Source organism: Vicia villosa, unplaced genomic scaffold, assembly GCF_029867415.1.
Source record: "Vicia villosa cultivar HV-30 ecotype Madison, WI unplaced genomic scaffold, Vvil1.0 ctg.000739F_1_1, whole genome shotgun sequence".
In the NCBI taxonomy this organism is placed as follows: Eukaryota; Viridiplantae; Streptophyta; class Magnoliopsida; order Fabales; family Fabaceae; genus Vicia; species Vicia villosa.
In genome coordinates, this window is record NW_026705330.1 from 778,123 (window position 1) to 797,112 (window position 18,990).

Here is an 18,990-nt window from a genome sequence, read left to right on the forward strand (position 1 = left end):
ACTAGACAACACTAGGTCAATACTAGCTAAACGGTTTCAAATCGTGAATGAAGTTAGAAAAATGTAATCAAATGGTACAAGTCAGTAGAAAATAGCCTCTACTAGATGCCTAAACAACCACAAAATCATGCCAAGAAGTTTTACACAAAATTACGGGTCATTTGTACAAGTTACGATACAATCGCTAACCAAAAGCGAGTTATTTACATGTGAAAAAGAAAAAACAAGTAAAATAAGAAAACATGATCTAAAATTTTCAATTCCAGGTCTTAGGACCTCTAAACATCCCTAATTATATGTACAAAAAGGAACCAACATTGTTGCATGAATGCATTTCAATTTGAGAGCACAAACGTCACAAACATCTATTAAAAACGCATGTTAATCGAGTCGTACAACACTAGCCAAATACCAATCAAAACAAAGAATTAGGAATTCATTTTTTTATACACATTATCATGGATTAGCCTACTGAGGCTATACAAAAAACGGTGGTTAAATTCTGATCCTAAGGTGTTAAACAAAATTAATTTGCAAAACCTATCAAAACCGGAAGAAACATGAACATACCAACGTAAATGATTTATTGAAGATGGCAAAACAATTTCTAAAAATATACAAAAAATATCACAATTATGTACACACATAAAACTATCTAAAACATATTTTTATTTATTTTTTATTTCATGAGGAAATGATTTATGAAGCAAAAGTTGAAGAGAAAACAAATTTTTTTAATAAAACACAAATCTGCCTAAGCTGAGGGTGAGAAAGCAATTAACAATGAACTGAGTCCATGTGTTAGCGTGCATGGGCCTACCGCGAGGGTGTGCAGAAATGAAAAGCTGAGGCCCAGACCAATGACGACCCAATCCCTTTTTTAATTCAATTATCCATTTGTATTATTCAGCATTTATTCCATTTATTTACTTACAGCATATGATTATAGTCTTAATAGAATGTGACGTGAAAATGTCATGTGGATATACAAATCAATGGGTCAAGTGAAACTTTAAGTCACAAAAGGACAAAAAACAAAGCTCAGCCAATCACAGCGTGACACTCATTCAAACAATGATTAAAATACAGCCAAAGTTCCAAATAGTGGGAGAATGAGCCAATGGTAACATGCCACGTACACAAACGGGATTCAAAACAATGCAACGTTCAGATGCCGGAGCTCCGCCTCCGGTCATCTTCCTCGGCCGTGCGTGCCTCCGGCGACGAGAAATTGTGCCCAGAAATTCACAAAAACAACACCGTTCAACTCGGATTTCAACACTGATTACGGATCTGGTTTTAGATTTCATTCATTCTCATCCTAATGGCCTGACCGAGAAACGTTCCAAAGCTCTAAGCTACGCAAATTTCACCGAAACGCACACTGAACACCACAACATGATTCGCATTGCTCATAGAGCTTAAGCAAGTGATCTTAATCGTTCAAACAGTGGTTAATACGAGCAAAGCGAATCCAATTATTAAGCACATGAGAAATGTGTGAGCATGCGATTACATGACCGTTAATACGCAGAAGAGTTTGTAGAAATGCTTACTTGCTCGATTCTTGATTTGAGAAGAGAGTTCTACCAAGCTGTGCTCTTCCGCTCCTCTTGAATCTTTATGATGAACGGATGGAATGTACAGATATAGATCCGAAAGCTTGTTCTTCTTTGCTAAGACGTGGTGGCGGTAATAACCTTTTGCAAGATGATGAATGAAGGTGCACCGATGATAATGATTCAGGCTTTCTCGAGCGATGTCGTGGCGGTGGAGGATGCAGAGCAGAGAACGGTGTTCATGATAATGGGATTCTGAAGAGGTTGGCGGTGGTTGTAATGGAGGTAGATGGTGGTTGAATGCTCGGTTATGGAAGCATGGTATCAGAAAAACAAGTTTGTTAGAGAGTGTAACAAACTTTCTCTTGGAGGGTGAGTGAAGAGAAAGAGAAGAGAGAGAATCGAGGGGATAAGAGAGTGAGGAGAGAAATCTTTGAGAAAATGAAAGAATGAGAGTGTGTGTGGGATTTTGTGAAGGGTTTTGTTATTTATATGGTGGTGTAAGATTGGTTATGGTGGAGTGGCATGTAGCATTGCTTCTTCCTCTTCTACTTAGTGAACAAGCATAGCCTTTGTAGTAGCTCCTTCTGTTGCTTTTATATGAGCATAAATTGCATGGTTATTTATGGAAAATAGTGAACTGGTGCATGCTGCAAGTACGTGGCATAAATCTCGAGCCAATATTCTTTCCAAGACACCATTTTTGCTTGTGTATATCTCTCACCATGGTTCACCAACTGATTCGCTCTCGGGGTCATTGTAAAGAGGACATTAATGGTGTAGTAATGGTGTTGGAAGTGTCTTGAGATGATGCATGGAGTTCTCACAAACTGACTTGGAACATGGTGGAATAACACTGCATGGTATGGTGCGTGCCTGACCTGACCTGGCTTCAAATTCGTGGCAAAGGTGTGGTATGGTCAGGGAGCGACTTTGAGTGTCTCTATCTTGTTCCACGCTCGTCAAAAATTAATGATCCTGATCTCATTGGATAGATGGCATGGCATAGAACTGCTAGAGACCAAGCTTGCTCAGAATGGAGATTTGTGGAGGATGAAAACTGGACTTGAATTCAGCCCACCATGTGTTCGATCAAATGACGCGCGTGACTTGGAATCCTGGCCTGACTGGACGCGTGATATGAGCTTTGCGAGGGCCTGACTTTGAAGACTCATAATTGATTTAATATTCAACCAAATGACTCAAATCTTGTTTCCTTACATAGAGGACATGGCAAAGAATGGAAGCATACCAAGTTTGCTTCCATGGCATTTTTGTAGAGCTCTAAAATTAGCTTGAGATTTGGCATACCACGTGCTTGATGAAATGCCAGGTCATGACTTGGCCTATGACTTGGATCATGACTTAAGCTGAATGGGTTTTCAGGAACTTCAAACCAAATTAACTCTTCATACAATCTTCAAATGAAAAAGTGTCCAACTACAAAGTTGTTCTCCTCCATGAGAGGAACAACTTTGATGTTGGAAATTTCTTCAAAAAATGTCATTTGCCACGTGTAAACTGATGGTGAAGTGGACTGCTTGCCAAGCTTTTAAGATGCCAAAATTTTTCTAAGTGTCGAAACCTTTCCTTTTTTGTTATTTTTCTATTTTTGGCAACTTTTTGTCAAACTCCTGATTTTATCCGTTCTTTGACTTTTCTTGACTGATTTTCTACCAAAAGTCAATATTTGAATAATCTTCTGATTTTGACCCAAAAGTCAACTGTTCTGGTTCTCTCTGATTATTGATGAAATTCCCGATTAAATCTTTTCCAGTCAAATCCAGTCAAACGAATGTGTCCACATGGTCAATATGAAAGCTTCTCACTCATAAAATTCGTTCCTGATTAAATGTTGACCAGAAAGTCAACTGGTTGACTTTGGTCAAAGAAACCCTAATTCAGGATAATCAGATGAACCTCAAGCTTGTACTTCCCAACCAATGCCTTGACTTGAAGGTGAGAAAACCACTGATTCACGAATGTTTCCAGACCTCAGATCCTCATGTTTGGCATGAAATCCCTTACCATAAAAGCTCTTCCTTGCTAGTCTTTGATTGGTACCAATGATATGCATGTATGCAGTGACATGACCTAGGCGGATGTATGCTCAGAGACTGTAAACCAGATAAATAAGGGTAGGACAAATTTGGGGTATGACAGCTGCCCCTATTTAATCGTCTTAAACCTGAGGGTGAGATTGGCGCTAGCCTTTCGAACATTCAAGGTAGAAGAAGATTAAATACCATGACCAGAAATTTGTCCTAAAAAGGAGATGGTATAAGTGTTATCTTTATTTTGTTTTTGATATTTGCTGGGGAAAGAGAATTTTTGTTTTTTTTCTGGTGGAAGAATTTATGGTATGGGGTTGAAATGGGATAGCTTGTAACGTAGCCAAGGTGCCAATACAAGGTTCTCAATGGTAATGATTGTTGTATGAAACCGTGGTTGGAAAATACGGGTTTGATGGAAAGGTAGGACCCACGATCCGTGACTCGAAACTAGGGTAAGGTCAACGGACCTACGACCCACAAGAGTTGAAAAAAGATGAAAATAAGGTCAACTGACCTACGATCCACAAGAAATGAAAAAGATGAGGATAAGGTCAACGGACCTACGATCCACAAGAGATGAAAAAGATGAGGATAAGGTCAACGGACCTACGATCCACAAGAAATAAAAAAGATGAGGATAAGGTCAACGGACCTACGATCCACAAGAAATGAAAAAGATGAGGATAAGGTCAACGAACCTACGATCCACAAGAATGAAAAGATGAGGATAAGGTCAACGGACCTACGATCCACAAAAGATGAGGATAAGGTCAACGGACCTACGATCCACAAGAAAAAAAGATGAGGATAAGGTCACCGGACCTACGATCCACAAGGAAAAAGATGAGGATAAGGTCAACGGACCTACGATCCACAAAAGATGAGGATAAGGTCAACAGACATACGATCCACAAGAAATGCAAAGGATGAGGATAAGATCAACGGACCTACGATCCACAAGAATGAAAAGGATGAGGATAAGGTCAACGGACCTACGATCCACAAGAACGAAAAGATGAGGATAAGGTCAACGGACCTACGATCCACAAGAAATGAAAAGGATGAGGATAAGGTCAACGGACCTACGATCCACAGGAAATGAAAAAGATGAGGATAAGGTCAACGGACCTACGATCCCCAAGAATGCAAAGGATGTGGATAAGGTCAACGGACCTATGATCCACAGGAAATGAAAAAGATGAGGATAAGGTCAACGGACCTACGATCCCCAAGAACGAAAAGATGAGGATAAGGTCAACGGACCTACGATCCACAAGAAATGAAAAGGATGAGGATAAGGTCAACGGACCTACGATCCACAGGAAATGAAAAAGATGAGGATAAGGTCAACGGACCTACGATCCCCAAGAATGCAAAGGATGAGGATAAGGTCAACGGACCTACGATCCACAGAAAATGAAAAAGATGAGGATAAGGTCAACGGACCTACGATCCCCAAGAATGCAAAGGATGAGGATAAGGTCAACGGACCTACGATCCACAAGAATGAAAAAGATGAGGATAAGGTCAACGGACCTACGATCCACAAGAATTGGAAAAGATGAGGATAAGGTCAACGGACCTACGATCCACAAGAATGAAAAAGATGAGGATAAGGTCAACGGACCTACGATCCACAGGAAATGAAATAGATGAGGATCAACAATGAGGCTGGAGCAAGAGAAGATTATTAACAACACTGAGGCTAGGGATTGGGAATTGGTTTTGAAATGGCTTGCCAGGACAGAAACTGGGTTTTGAAAGGGTTTGCCAGGATGGGAACTGGGCTTTGAAACGGTTTGAAGGTCGAAAGGCAAAGGATTCACAACACGGGGGTTGGACCTGAAAAGTTTTCCCATACGGGGGAAGGGACCACGGAGACTAGTAACGACTAGACTCGATCAAAAGACATAATCACGAAGATGTTGATGCTTGCGAAGCATAAGAATTACATTAATCCCTCAGGCCAAAGGCGGGGTGTAACTCTTCAAGAGCGGCAATCGTTCGAATTGCCACACACCAAGTATGGTGATTCAAACGATTGAAAAATGAGATGGGTTGAATGCCCACCCTCATTCGCACTCTAATTTGCACGCAGCACACGGGAAATAACCACGACAAGACTAGTTACGACTAGACTCGACAAGAAGGCGATAGTAACCACTGGGGATTACGGGAATATCGATGCTCACGAAGCATAAGAATTACATTAATCCCTCAGGCCAAAGGCGGGGTGTAACTCATCAAGAGCGGAAATCGTTCGAATTGCCACACACCAAGTATGGTTATTCAAATGATTGAAAAATGAGGTGGGTTGAATGCCCACCCTCACTCACACTCTAATCTTCGCGCAGCACACGTGAAATAACCTCGGAGACACGATTCTGACGAAGAAAGACATTATGTCCGATCCATACTGGAGAGAGAAAACGAGAATTCTTATGGGGATTGAGGATACAAGGTATCGGCACCGTGGGTGGAGGAGATTTGTAATGTAGTAGCAGATATCAATCGGAGTTTGTAAGGACAACCTTTTATGTGGGGAAGTATCGTTGTCTTGATTGGGTGCTAATTTGTATTATCTGGCTTATGCTTTGTATGTATGTTTGAATTTTTCTATGGCGTAATGCTCCATTTTGATGGATATGCTACGCTTTTGAGGATGCAATGTTATATGCAATGGATACTATATGCAGAGTGCCAAATAAAGGCATTAGTGAGGTAAACACCAGGGAGAATCCCCTTAGTGTTAAGGACCATGTGGAGGTGCCAATAGATATTGGACTTGGATTTGTAAGATACACCTTCTGGTTGTTGGCTTGTAGAGTGTAGAATAACTTCTGACTTCTCACCATGTGCCACTGCTTGGAATATTTTCAACTTGAGGAGATTCCCTCGATTCACCATGTTGGGGACGAGAAATCCAGATAAGGAGCCTTGATTAGGGAAGTAGGACAACTCCTAGGAGAAATAAACTCCTATGATTGGGGAATGGATCAAACTCTCAGGAGAAATAAAATCCTACGCTTGGGAGAGACCTAGTTTCCAGGAGAAATAAACTCCTATGATTGGGGAGAGAACAAAATAACCCAAGAGATTGTGCCCCAAGCTTCACGACCCATGAAGGAATTTGCACTATAGAATCCTTGGAGAGATTTGTCGAATCTCGACGTAATTGCCCCAGATTGGTCAAACTCAAGAGAGATTCCTCGACTTGATTGCCCCAGATTGATCAAAGATTTAAGAGATTTATCGACATGATTTCCCCAGATATGTTGAATTTGAGAGGTCAAACCTCGACTCAACTGCCCCTGATTAGGTACATCTTACTAGAATCCTCAAGCTTTCATTGTTTTGAAGTCAAACAAACATGGAAATAACTTTACCACGCTCAACGGAGTCTTCCAATTCTTCCCCTCGAGGTAATCAAGGAAAGCATTAACTGTTCATGCCCAACGGAGTTCTTTGGATAACTTTCCCCTTGATGATCAACGTTTGAGATGATTAGCTTTTCCTCCTCGGAGTTCTCAAGTCTCTTGTACTTTGACATGATCAAGTTACTCACTGATTCTCATCCTGAAATTTTTTTGATGTTTAAGCAGATGTTTTGTATGCAAAAGAATGTTAATTCTAAGAATGGTAATTCTAATGCAAAGCGTATGTTAGTCTTGAAGTTTTTTAAGAAACTTTTTATGCAATGAGGTGGCCACCTCTTGTGAATGAAAGATAAAGCAAACATACGATACCAACATGAGTATGAGTCTCGCTTCATTGGGAGTCAGTTAAACTCTATCTCATTGGAGTGCATCTTCGAAATAAACCCTACTTCAATTAGGACTTTTAAGGGTTGTAACTTGGCCAGGTTCATGGTTTTTAGAAAACAAAGGATTTTTAGGCTCAAAATTATTTGGTACCCACCCCTTTCATGATGTTCTCCATTCCTAGGTTCAATTAATTCGACATGAGTGTTCATTCCTCACAAGGAATTTGGAATGGTTGAGGAATCAATGAGGTTTTTTGGACATGGCAGTCACTCACTTTCTAGTTCTTCTGATTGATTATCACACGACTTTGTTCCTTTGATGAGGATTTTTATTTTGTAATTCTTGTTTTTCGCTTCTGCTTTCCCTAACTTTTGCCTGGACAAATTCTCTTGAATTTTATTTTGGAGTCCAGCGGGATGCCCTAACTTTTGCCTAAGTCACTTATTTTCATGTTATTGACTTAGCGGTGTCATACCCTAATTTTTGACCCCCCTGAGATGGCATATCTTCAGGATTTTTCATCAGGCCAAGACAAGTTCCCAGAGCAGTCACTTCTCCATCTGGTATCCAATCGAGGATGCTCAAAGACAAGAAAGCTCAGGCAAAGGATCAATCAATACAAGGATTAGTCCCTAATACAATCATGAGGCTCAAAAACTTCACTTTTCTCATCTATGATTGATTAGACATCCAGTCATATGAGTACAGGTTTACTCAGGTCACCAGACTAGGGTTTTGAGCCTATCAAGGACTAAAATCAGGGATCACTTTTGGGAAACCCTAAAAAGCCCCAGGGAACCATTCAAAGACATCAATCATCTTCAAATAACTCATATGACAAGATCCACTGGACATTACATCTCAGTTCAAAGTCTACAGTCATCATTGTCCTCTGGTCGACAATTAGGGTTTTTGACCTAATTCACCAAGATAGTTGACTTTTAATCAGGGCATGAATCCAAAACTCAAGACATGATTCAAGAATCTCTACTACCTCAATATAATCCATTTACATCATTCATTTGAGGAAAAGATCTTGTTTCTACACAAAAGCCCAAAAATTCACTTTGTCAGGAAAAAGTCAACTGTGAAGGATCATCATTGACTTTTAAGGTTTTTGGTCAAAAAATGACTTTCAAAGATCAATATCATCAATATATGGATGTCAAAGTCATTTGACCAAAGAAATTCAAAGAAATTCATCAAGGAGCGAAAAGTCGGGAATTAGGGTTTTTGAAGGCATGGTGAGAACTCAAAATTTCACCTACACAACTCAAAAAACTTCCAACATGAAAGTTGTAGATCTTGCAAAATAAAACAACATCTTACAAAGGAACTTTTTTCAAAATATCAATCATTTATGAAGTTTTGGAAATTTTGAAGTTTAGGTCATAAACACTTAGAAATTTTTCTAAGTGTTTTAACCTAGTTTTCTTCCAACTTTGGGCTCATTTTTCACAAATTTCCCAAATGATTCTGAAGAAGACATAAACTAATGATTTAAAGTAGATGTTTAGGGCTTTCCAAATTGTGTTCAACCTTCTCCAAATTCAATTTGAGCTAGGAGTTATGCTTGTTCAAAGTTGGCCTCATGAAGTAAAATTATAGGTCATGTGCAAATTGGAACTTTGCAATTTTGTGCATTTTGCTTCACTAAGTGATGCTACACGACCTCTAATGCATCTGAAACCATACCATACATCAATTTCCATCATTGCATAAGGATTAGAGAAGATTCCCAAAAACAAAGGTGAAGGATAGAAAAACACTTAGAAAGGGGGGGTTTGAATAAGTGTATCTTTAAAAAAACTTGACAGATAAAAATAAATTGCACAGTTATTTTTATCCTGGTTCGTTGTTAACTAAACTACTCCAGTCCACCCCCGCAGAGATGATTTACCTCAACTGAGGATTTAATCCACTAATCGCACGGATTACAATGGTTCTCCACTTAGTCAGCAACTAAGTCTTCCAGAGTCTTCTGATCACACACTGATCACTCCAGGAACAACTGCTTAGATACCCTCTAAGACTTTTCTAGAGTATACTGATCCACACGATCACTCTAGTTACAACCTGCTTAGATAACCTCTAAGACTTCCTAGAGTATTCTGATCCACACGATCACTCTAGTTCCTTACAACTTAATGTAATCAATTCTAAGAGTATTACAATTGCTTCTTAAAAGCGATAATCACAAACTGTGATATTTCTCTTAACGTTTAAGCTTAATCTCACTAATATATTACAACAGCAATGTAGTGAGCTTTGATGAAGATGAAGATTCTGAGCTTTGATTTGAACAGCGTTTCAGCAAGTTAATATGCGTTGTTTTGTTCAGGATTTGTTAACCTTGCTTCTCATCAGAACTTCATATTTATAGGCGTTGGAGAAGATGACCGTTGAGTGCATTTAATGCTTTGCGTGTTCCGTACAGCATCGCATTTAATGTTATACGCTTTTGTCAACTACCTCGAGCCTTGTTCACGCTGTGTCTACTGACGTAGCCTAGAATAGCTTTTAACGTTCCTTTTGTCAGTCAGCGTAGCTTGCCACTTGTACTTCCTTCTGATCTGATGTTTGTGAATACAACGTTTGAATATCATCAGAGTCAAACAGCTTGGTGCAAAGCATCTTCTGATCTTCTGACCTTGAAGTGCTTCTGAGCGTGATACCATCATAACTTCAGTGCTTCTGTTCTCTTGTTCTTCTGATGCTTCCATAGACCCATGTTCTGATTCTGCTTCGACCATCTTCTGATGTCTTGCCAGACCATGTTCTGATGTTGCATGCTGAACCCTTTGAGACAAAGCTTCTGAGCGCTGAATTATGCGTACTCTTTATATATTTCCTGAAAAGGAAATTGCATTGGATTAGAGTACCATATTATCTTAAGCAAAATTCATATTATTGTTATCATCAAAACTAAGATAATTGATCAGAACAAATCTTGTTCTAACAATCTCCCCCTTTTTGATGATGACAAAAACATATATAAATGATATGAATTTGCGATCAGAAAGAACAGACGGCAAAAGACAAATTACACAGCTATAGCATAAGCATATGAATATGTCTCCCCCTGATATTAACAATCTCCCCCTGAGATAAAAAATCTCCCCCTGAAATAAATACTCGAAGAACTTTAATAAAAGACTTCCCTGATTATTTCGGTAGAGACGATCACATAAGCTTCTGTCTTTAGAGAATTCCTAGCTTCTGACTTCTGCTTCCATTGGACAGCTTCAGAACTAGAATTTCCTTAGATCCCTAGAACACTCACAGCTTCTGATTTCTGCTTCCATCTAGGACAGCTTCAGAACTTGAGTTTTCTGGATCTTTAGAACATTCACAGCTTCTGATTTCTGCTTCCCTCGGATAGCTTCAGAGCTTTGAATTTCTACCAACATCACTTCATGCTAGATTTGTATCAGAACATTGTTGAATGTACCAGAGCATCATCAGAGCATCTCTACATCCTGAAATGTTACAGAACAGAAACTAAACGACAAAAGTCAGCATGAACGAGTCAGAACATAAAATGTATATTCGAACACATTATATGTATCAGAGCCATATAGGCTAAAATAATGTATCAGAGCAAATAGAATTTTGTCAGATCAAATAGACAAATATGGATCAAATTCTATTCTTCTTTCTTGCTTCTGATTTCTGAAGCTTGACAGCACTCAGCTTGCTTCAGTTTCCATGGTTTTGCTTCTTGTGTTTGCTGTGAAGATTCTCTTCACTTCTTTATACCTGCAAAACACTTAAACCATATAGAACTTGCAGTTCTTGTTAGTAAATGTGTGGGAGCTTTACCCAGCAACTGATAGATTAATCAAATCATTTATCATTTATCTTTCTCCCCCTTTTTGTCATAACATCAAAAAGAATATTTCAAAAGATTCAGATATAAACAAAACGAAACACACGGAGGAAGGAGATGATTTCATTTAAGTTCAGACAGCAGGTACAGAAGTACATGAAGATAAGAAAGATCAGATGCATGAAACAAAACAGATGCAACGAAAAGAAAGAAACAGCACAGACTCAATCTAAGATGGCCCTAGTCTTGACAAGATCTTGGTCAGCATCTCTTGAACCTTATTGTTGTGTCCTTCTTGCCTCACCATGAAAGCGCTATACTCAGCATTGAGTGAGCTTTGCTCATCCTGTCTCTTCTGAATTTCTTCCAGAGTCCTTGCAAGACGAGAAGATTCATCAGAAGAAGCTTCACAGCTTCTATCCACAGGGATGACATGTTGATCTGCAGCTTCCATAGATAGATCATTTTCAGGGATTTCCTCAACAGGAACAGTTTTAGCAACATGATCTTCAGCATCTGCTTCTTGCATAGAAGCCTCTCCATATTCTGCAGCAGGAATTTCCGAGTCTCCATTTTCAAGTGCCTGAAGAATGGCAGCTAGATTCCTTGGGGCAGAAGGACCTTCAACTTCTGGTGGGTCAACAACTTCTGGAATGACCAAGCTTGGGTCTTTCTCAGACGGGTTTTCCCTCAGATAGTCAAAAAGAGTCTTGAGATCTCCGAGCAGAACAGGATAATCAGGAATAAAGATAACAATATCCCTGCATGGATTTGCTTCCATTTCAGCAGCCAATCTTAATTGTTCCATCTCATCCAAGAAGGGCTTCTCTTCCAACAGATGTCTTCCTTTGAGACTAGCAAACCAGAAGTCTTCATAATTCCTCAGAATTCCACGAGGCCGTGGGGCAGCAGCTACACAGGCTTCCTGAAGTTCTAAAAACAGAGCATCTGATTCTCTGCGAAAGATCCTCCAGAAGTTCCGCATAGCAACATCATTCAATCCAGAACTTTCAGCAATTCTGAGAGTATCAAAGGTACTTCTGAGATTCCTCTTTATGTTTTCAAAAACTACACCAATAGGATATACAGGGCGGAATTTTATTTGGGTTTTTGAAAAGGCAGGGTTGGAAGTGAAGTACGGATGAGGTTCTCTATCCAACCTATAAGAAGATTCTGCTTCAGTATCAGAATCTAACACTACCACTTCAGCTTCAGGACGAGGCTTGGGAGTGTAGTTGCAATCACGGAGCAGCTGCTCATGTGATGCAGAGGTTGGAAGAGGAGAATCACAAAGATTGTTTTGAGAGGTGGAGGGAGTATGTTCAAGGGTGGCATTTAGAGAAGGTTGAGATGGAAAGAGAGTTTGAAGGGGTGGTATATCCAGAACAGGATTTATGGTAGGTGGAGAGGAAGGAATGGTTATAGGAGAAGATGGAGGTGTAAGAACATGGACAAAGACAGGTGATTCAGATGTGGCTTTTTCTGGTTCAGGTGTAGGGACAACCTCTATTGGTGCAGCTTCTGAACAAACAGCAGGAACAGAATCAGGTTCAGAAATGCATATACCTTTGGAACCTCTCAGAAGAGCTTTGGCCACATCCTCAGTCTTCTTCTGCTTCTTACTCTTCGGCTCTTCAATAATCTTTGTTTTGCCGCTAGCGATTTCTTTCCTTCTGACATATGCCAGAACTTCTGGTTGATTCTCAGCCTCTTGAGAGATATTTTCTTCATCAGATTCTTGAAGAATCATCTTTCTTTTTCTGATTTTCTTCTTCTCAACAACTTCAACAATCTCAGCATTGTTATTTGACTTCTTCTTCTTTTTCTCAGCTTCCTTCTTTTTCTTCTCAAAATCAGCAGAGACAGCCTTAGCAACCTTTGCAATGACTTCTTCTGGGACCACTTCTTTCTTGGTAGTAGCAGCAGGATGATCAAACTTTCTTTTGGTCCTTTCTTCCCTCTTACGATTCACTTTAATAGGAGCACCTTTGTCTTGATCTTTAAGACTCTTATCCTCTTTTTGTGACTTCAGATACTTAGTTCTGACTTCAGGTACCTCACTATTGAAGAAGGTTTCAAAGTCAGCTAGTACTGGTTTTCTTCTGATTCTTGTTCCAGCTAGAGGTTGAGGAACTTTGAGGATAGTGTCAATTATTTTCATTTTCTTTAAAGAAAAAGCATTCAGACAGACTCCAGAGGTGACAGCAAGGTTTTTGATAATACCTTCAGACTCCAGACTCTCAACAATCTTGGAATGCACCAGAAGGTTTGTAATAATTCTACCAAAAGGAATGATTGTTCCACCATTTTCTTTTCTGAAAGCGTTTCTGGAATCCTTTACTGCTTTCCACATATGGTTGAAGATAATGTAAATCGCATCAACCTTCTTCTGAGTGGCAATGCAATAAAGAATATACCTTTGATCATTACTGATGAAATCCGAGGCATGTGTTGCTTTCCTATGGTAGAAACACCCAAGAAGGATCTTTGCCCAGATTCTGTAGACATCTTTCAAATCCTTGACGTGTTTTGTTTTCTTGACATTTGGATAGAGAGTGGATAGAACATCTCCCAAATCTGCCCTTTGATCAAACTCATAAACCCCTTCAGGGTTTTTCAGATCAAACATCATTCTTAGGATGTTTTCAGTAATAACAACAAACTTTCCATGGACGAAAGAAAGTATAGATTTTGGAGCAACCACATCATGTGCCTAGAACTCCTTGACAAGATCCGGATAAACTGGACCAACGAACTCAGCAAACAACGAGGTCCATCCTTGAAAGATGATGTCTTCTTTAAGGTGAAATTGGTTTTCTTCAATGTTGTCAAAGTCAACCATGAGTTCACACAGAACTTCCAATTCATCTTTAGGAATGGAGCATGCAACAACAGGAGTGAGTTGCAAAGTTTCTTCTTGGAGATGATGAGGAACAGATGACTCAGCATTTTGGGATGAGAAGGCAGCCATGGATGCAGAATGAACAAAAACGAACAAGAAAAACGAACTGGGTTTTCGATTAGGGTTTTTAGAAAACGGCTAAGAACTTTTCAAACGAGAGAATGCAAGAAGAGAGAGAGACAAGGGAGCGAAAAAAATATATGTGATGATTTGAAAAGAATATATAGAAACGGATTTGAAAAAGAAAAAAAAATAAGAAATATAAACTGAACAGTTCCAGAATCAAAAGAAATCAATTTTATTAAATGATGAGTGACGTAAGGAGAGAACGTGGTAAATGAAATGATTTAATACAGTTACCTAGGTCGGCGTCTTTTCAACTGCACGCTTTGTACTAACCGTACAGACACGTGTTCACCATCAGATAATAGATGACAGCTGTAAATTTCAGAATAGACTTTACGCCTTCAGATTTAGATCACTGCTTCTGATCTGATCAATTTTCTCTTCTGGAAACACTCCTTCTGAAGTGTGCTGATATAAATCTGAATGATCTTCTGATCCATTACTTCTGATATACACAGCTTCTGGAGGTTCACTTCTTTGTTCTGCAGCTTCTGATAAGACAAAACTATATCTGCAGAAATTCTTAAGCGCTTTGTTTCATTAGAAACAAGTTTATCATCAAACCAGATATTTATTGATTCGTCCACAATCAATGTTTCAATATTGTATATTCTGTAGCATTTAGAGCATTTAGAATACTCAAGAACGAAACACCATTGCTTGAGAAACAAACAAGACAAATGATTTCAAGACTGATAAACTATCTTTTCTGATCTCCTACGAACATAGTTTCTTCAACAGATTTAAGTACCAGAACTTGGAAGACAGTCTTTCTTCCCTTCAAGTGTTGAGACCAACTTGAGTCCAGATGACATGACATGTTGACTTTTATCTTCTTTGTCGCCAAGAGAATCTGCAAAAGAAATAGTCTTTTCTTTGGTACCCACATTTTCTTGGGTCCTTTCTTGTTAGATTTTCTCAAGTTCTGATTGAACTTGGATTTAACATTGTAAGCAGAAGGAGGAACAGCATGATAATTTTTAATGTGAGTTTCATGATATTTCCTAGGTTGTGTCACATGCTTTTTGGTGTTTGTTATATGAAAACTTTGAGCATGTGAAGTGTGCCTAATATCATGGGAGTGGCCATACTTGAACTGATCATACAATGGCTTGTATGTGAATTTCATTTCATCAACAGGTTCAAGTTTGTATGGGGTTTCACCCTTAAAACCAATGCCGACTCTTTTGTTTCCGGACACAGCATATATCATAGAAGCTAGCTGACTTCTGCCAATACTTCTAGATAAGAACTTCCTGAAACTTAAATCATATTCTTTCAGAATATGGTTTAGACTAGGAGTGGATTTTTCTGAATCAGAAGGAGATCCAACATTATTGGATAATTTTAAGAGTTTTTCTTTTAATTCAGAATTCTCCAACTCAAGCTTCTTTGTTTCAAATTCAAATAGCTTTTTCAGCTTTTTGTATTTGAGACTAATCTGAGACTTGAGTTCCAGAAGTTCAGTTAGACCGGAAACTAACTCATCTCTAGTAAGTTCAGAAAATACCTCTTCAGAATCTGATTCTGATGTAGATTCTGATCCATCATCTTTTGTCGCCATCAGCGCACAGTTAGCCTGCTCATCTTCAGAGTCTGAATTATCTTCTGACTCATCCCAGGTTGCCATAAGACCTTTCTTCTTATGAAACTTCTTCTTGGGATTTTCCTTCTGAAGATTTGGACATTCATTCTTGAAGTGTCCAGGCTCATTGCATTCATAGCACATGACCTTCTTCTTGTCAAATCTTCTGTCATCAGAAGATTCTCCACGTTCAAATTTCTTTGAACTTCTGAAGCCTCTGAACTTCCTTTGCTTGGTCTTCCAGAGTTGATTTAGCCTTCTGGAGATCAAAGACAGTTCATCTTCTTCTTCAGATTCTGATTCTTCAGGATCTTCTTCTCTAGCCTGAAAAGCGTTAGTGCATTTCTTGATATTGGATTTTAATGCAATAGACTTACCTTTCTTTTGAGGCTCATTTGCGTCCAGCTCTATTTCATGACTTCTCAAGGCACTGATGAGCTCTTCCAGAGAAACTTCATTCAGATTCTTTGCAATCTTGAATGCAGTCACCATAGGACCCCATCTTCTGGGTAAGCTTCTGATGATCTTCTTTACGTGATCAGCCTTGGTGTATCCCTTGTCAAGAACTCTCAATCCAGCAGTAAGAGTTTGAAATCTTGAAAACATCTTTTCAATGTCTTCATCATCCTCCATCTTGAAGGCTTCATACTTCTGGATTAAAGCTAGAGCTTTAGTCTCCTTGACTTGAGCATTTCCTTCATGAGTCATTTTCAAGGGCTCATATATGTCATAGGCCGTTTCCCTGTTAGATATCTTCTCATACTCAGCATGAGAGATAGCATTCAGCAAAACAGTTCTGCATTTATGATGATTCCTGAAGAGCTTCTTCTGATCATCATTCATTTCTTGCCTTGTCAGCTTTACGCCTCTGGCATTTACTGGATGTTTGTAACCATCCATCAGAAGATCCCATAGATCACCATCTAGACCAAGAAAGTAACTTTCCAGTTTATCTTTCCAGTATTCAAAGTTTTCACCATCAAATACCGGCGGTCTAGTATAACCATTGTTACCGTTGTATTGCTCAGCAGAGCCAGATGTAGATGCAGGTGTAGACTTTTCACTTACATCAACCATCTTTTACTGAAGCGTTTTTCTCTTCCTGAATCTTTTCTAAACACGGTTAAGTGCTTGCACCTTAGAACCGGCGCTCTGATGCCAATTGAAGGATAGAAAAACACTTAGAAAGGGGGGGTTTGAATAAGTGTATCTTTAAAAAAACTTGACAGATAAAAATAAATTGCACAGTTATTTTTATCCTGGTTCGTTGTTAACTAAACTACTCCAGTCCACCCCCGCAGAGATGATTTACCTCAACTGAGGATTTAATCCACTAATCGCACGGATTACAATGGTTCTCCACTTAGTCAGCAACTAAGTCTTCCAGAGTCTTCTGATCACACACTGATCACTCCAGGAACAACTGCTTAGATACCCTCTAAGACTTTTCTAGAGTATACTGATCCACACGATCACTCTAGTTACAACCTGCTTAGATAACCTCTAAGACTTCCTAGAGTATTCTGATCCACACGATCACTCTAGTTCCTTACAACTTAATGTAATCAATTCTAAGAGTATTACAATTGCTTCTTAAAAGCGATAATCACAAACTGTGATATTTCTCTTAACGTTTAAGCTTAATCTCACTAATATATTACAACAGCAATGTAGTGAGCTTTGATGAAGATGAAGATTCTGAGCTTTGATTTGAACAGCGTTTCAGCAAGTTAATATGCGTTGTTTTGTTCAGGATTTGTTAACCTTGCTTCTCATCAGAACTTCATATTTATAGGCGTTGGAGAAGATGACCGTTGAGTGCATTTAATGCTTTGCGTGTTCCGTACAGCATCGCATTTAATGTTATACGCTTTTGTCAACTACCTCGAGCCTTGTTCACGCTGTGTCTACTGACGTAGCCTAGAATAGCTTTTAACGTTCCTTTTGTCAGTCAGCGTAGCTTGCCACTTGTACTTCCTTCTGATCTGATGTTTGTGAATACAACGTTTGAATATCATCAGAGTCAAACAGCTTGGTGCAAAGCATCTTCTGATCTTCTGACCTTGAAGTGCTTCTGAGCGTGATACCATCAGAACTTCAGTGCTTCTGTTCTCTTGTTCTTCTGATGCTTCCATAGACCCATGTTCTGATTCTGCTTCGACCATCTTCTGATGTCTTGCCAGACCATGTTCTGATGTTGCATGCTGAACCCTTTGAGACAAAGCTTCTGAGCGCTGAATTATGCGTACTCTTTATATATTTCCTGAAAAGGAAATTGCATTGGATTAGAGTACCATATTATCTTAAGCAAAATTCATATTATTGTTATCATCAAAACTAAGATAATTGATCAGAACAAATCTTGTTCTAACAAAAGGCATGTGATTATGTAATGATTGCATTTTTGAATTTATGACAAATTGGTGATTCATCAAAGGAATCTTCTCCCAACCAATTGGAGCTCATTTCTGCAGCCATTTGGTCCCCTAAGATCAAGCAAAACCGAGGGCTAGGGAGTGGTATCAAAGAGCTCATCATTGCACTTGGAATATTCTTTGAATTCCTTCATGGCTAAGAAACCAAACTCACTACACTAAGCAAGCTTACTATGATCAATTGCTCTGAACCAATTGCCTATAAATAGAGGCCTCATTCTCATTCAAAAAACACACCAAAGCAACAGAATTCTTGCTTTCTCTCTTCTTTCTCCATACTTAAGGTTTTCAAAGGTTCTTTGGCAAGAAGACTCGGATTCTTCAAACCAAAGCTCTTCCCTTGGAATTAAGTATTCAAACACATTAGGGGAGTCATTTAGAGGTGATCCAAACCTCTGAAACACTTCTGGGAGTGAGGAATCATCATCTGCACCTCTCACTTGGAGCTGTTGCAGTTGGGGTCGAGCAAGAGGTTCTGGGTACTTTCAGTCCAAGCTAAGCATCTCAACACCTTCCAGGAGGATCACTGAAGCTATTTGGATCGTTGCAACAACTCTGCAACACACTTTGATCAGAGCCAGATCTTCATTTTTCAGGTAAGTTTCCAAAACTTCAAACTCTATGGTTCACGCATGATAAATTAAAAATGAAGTTACCAGTTGGTTTCTGCACCTTCATAGATCATTAGCCCTCAATCAATTGCATCAAAACATACATATATAGCATTTCATGTTTA